This window comes from Micromys minutus, assembly GCF_963924665.1.
Source record: "Micromys minutus genome assembly, chromosome: 13".
NCBI lineage: Eukaryota > Metazoa > Chordata > Mammalia > Rodentia > Muridae > Micromys > Micromys minutus.
In genome coordinates, this window is record NC_137982.1 from 32,161,147 (window position 1) to 32,164,756 (window position 3,610).

The following is a 3,610-nucleotide window of genomic DNA, read 5'->3' on the forward strand; positions in this document are numbered from 1 at the left end:
CGTGGACCGAGATCAATCCCGCCAACACATGGTTCCGTGGCCTTGCAGGAGGGGGGAAGTGAAATGTACCGCCCTCTGACAAGCAGTCAAAAGGGAGCAAAGCAAAGAGAACCCATGTGACTACTGTGGTTTGAGGCACTGTTACAAAAGCCTATCTAGAGTTCACTCCTACTCTCTAGTGCTCCTGAGAGAACATTCATGCGCTTTGCCTACAATTAAAAAAAAAAAAAAAAAAAAAAAGTGTACTTTTTCCTCCCTCAAACAGCCAGAAGGAACATAGAGTTAGAGACTTTATGGCTGCAGGCACTCAAAACAAAAATTTCCAGTTCTTGAAAGAAAAGAAAACAACCTTGCTCGCGTTCGCTCATTTTCTTCTTATCGGTGAGATCATTTAGTATTAGCACCTCTGTGCACTAGACAGACTGTGCCCTTGCTCACTCTTTTGGCTGTAAATGTCACAGGCACTGGCCAGGCTGTTCTCTATTAAAGTCCTTGTAGTATTCCTCCCTGAAGTACACCCTAGCTCATTAAAGTTCATCAAAAATGCATTCTGTCCCTAGAGCCAGAGCCATTTGACATTCACCTAATTGTCTTCATGCCACTTTATTCTTACTGAAACTATCCATCAGCTTTATTAAGGACATAATGGGGAGGGAAAGATAGGCAACATATTTAATGCAGAATGTTGTTCATATCTGGGACTAAACATAGCTGCAGCATCGGGGGTCAGAAAACAGGGAAAGAAGGAGATCATCAAGCTAATATAACACAAGATGGTTCTATTGTGGCAGTGTGCCATCACGGGAGCTTGAAAACAGTTGCTTTTATTTATTTTATTATTTTTTTTAATTTTGTATTTTTTAAGTAGGTGAAGATAGCAGGTTTCGCAGAGAAGCAGGAAAAGTAGAGAGAAGAATCAAAGCAAAAGTAAAAAGGAGAAGTTTTAAATAGCACAGAAGTCAAGCATGCACGTAAAAGTCGTTTGGAAGGTCACTCCTAGGGTTTACAAGAACTAGAAAAGCTTCAAGCTAGAATGGAATGTGTGAACTAGAAGTGGACATGAGTTCAGCTCAAGCCGAACTAGCCAAGTGTGAGTCATAAAATCTTCAGAATTAATGGAAAGAGGAAGCTAGATCAAGAACGGTAAAACTAAACCATAGCATGATTCCTTGTTGGAACTAGATTAAGATAGAAACAAAATGGTGTCCTGAAATCATATAAAATCTAAGTCAGAGATCACAGCACACACCCTTTTAAGGAACAGGTATGTATAACTGGAAAGAAAGTGTTGTGACTTTGGTAAGTTAACAATAAATGGATCACAAAGGTGTTCATGTAGTTCCTGTGTATCTATGCATATGCATAATATAAATGTGTGAGTGTAGTGTGTGTGTGTGTGTGTGTGTGTGTGTGTGTGTGTTTTCATGTTTGTGGGAGAGGGAAATTAGAGAAATATGAAACATGTAAAACAATTAATGGATAACATCAATTCTTTTTCCTCTAGGATAAAGAACAGTCAGGTAAACGTGTTAATGTTAAATTCAGTGTTATAAGTTGTTAGTCTAGATATTGCAGACATTAATGATTAACTGGAGAAATAAGGAAGCATGTTTCACCATATGATGTAAAATGCACCTAACAAGCTGAATCTTTCCACAGGTAGATTTACTTTTAAATTCCATTAGTATGAAATCAATAGTGGGTCTGTTTCTAGTCCACACTCATCAGTCTGACCGCACCCATGAATGTATTTATGATCTGGACAGTCTCTATGCTTTATCTCTCTGTTCTAATTCTTGAGGCCAGCATTGTACCAGGTACTAGATGTTTTAAATAATATGCTGATCAGAAGTGTCATTTGTGATAAAATGGCTCATCTTCAATGACAATATAGCTTTCAGACACCAAATTGTTGGCTTACAGAGGTGTGTGTCTTTGTCAATTTTTGGAAGTTGTGTGTTTTTTCCCTCGAGAATTTACCTTCAGATCATGGTACATGCCAGGTTCCATCCCCTTTCAGCCTCTACATTACTGTAAGAGGGAGGCAAAAGCTAATCTGCTATGCTGTGTCCCATGTGGCTCTGAGATGTGCCTCTCTAGTCACAGGACAAAAGGAGGAGTCAAAGTTCTTTCTTCACTCTACCCTCTGAGAAGCCTGTCACACTTCTTCAGATCATCTCTTTAAGATCTAAGTACCACATGTCAGTCATAGTTAGACACACTCACGATAGTTTCTACATGGATGTACTGCCTTATCTCATTTTCGAGAGATCAACAGATGTCTATTAACTTTAAGGTTACATTTTATGCCTTACATGTACAAACTGTAAAAGAAATGTCTGTCCATAAGAAAAAAAAGGCTAATTTAAAAGTTTCATTTCAAAAAGTAATTAAAGAATAATTTTCTGAATCACCATGGAAGTAAAAGAAACCTAATAAAAGGAAAAGGAGAGGGAGGGAGAGGGAGAGAGAGAGAGAGAGAGAGAGAGAGAGAGAGAGAGAGAGAGAGAGAGAGAGAAAGTCAAATATATTCCACAGTGACTGTTGTGTTCCTCAAGAGTGATCTGAATGTGAGAACAGAAATCTCTAAAAGACTGTATACCATGAGCTCCAAAAGCTTACTTTATATTGTTTGGGGCAAATAATCCTCTTACATGAATCATTTTGTTTATATAGAAATCCATCTTTAGTATAAACAAAATTAACCCTAAGGGGCATGGGAAGATTTAGTCGAGGCAGATGTGCTGAGTCCAGAATACAGGAAAAATGGTAAGAAGCTATTCAATACACTGTGCCCAGCACGTTCACCATCCATGGAAATAACAAGAAGATAGACCCCACTGGTCTGATGGAAGCCTCAAGATTCTAATTCTGGCTCTGTTTTAAGAGTACAGATTGACATGTGTTCCACTCTGTGCATATGTCAATGCCCTAAATTCCAGTTTAGACTGCCATCAGATGAAGAGGTAATCAAAGTTTGTTGAGGTCAAAGGGATGGAGCCCTGATCTAAGGGTCTGTGTCCTTGTATGAACAGACATCAGAAAGGTTTATTTCCTTATGAGGACACAAGGAAGCAACCATCTAAAGGTAAGAAGAGATATCAGATGAGTAATTCAGCACCTTGATCTTAGACTTGGATGCCTCCAGGATCCTTAAAACAAAACTATCTATTGTGTAGACCCAACTAGTATATGGTGTGTCTTATACTTTGGGATTTGTTATGCTACGTCTGTTTTCCAGCAGCCTGAGCTGATTCATATACTCTCTACATAAGATCCATATACTCTCAGTTTCCACATATATAAACACAGCATTTAGAAGGAACAGATGTAAGAATCCATGTGTATCACACAGAACAAATAAGCTATTACTCATGAATTTTGTTTTAAGTAGTAAGAATTCTATAGGAAACCCTTCAAAGGAAACAGCCTAAATTCCATATGAACTTTCCTGTCCACCCAGTGACAACATGTGCAGCAGAGGGCCATCATCATCCTCACAGAGTGTAAAACTAGAAAATGTGAAGTCCCTATAGTAACTCAACAAGATGTGTTCACAAAGCAATGTTAAAGTCAGTTCCTGTAAAGTGTCTGTGCTCCTCTTTACCAT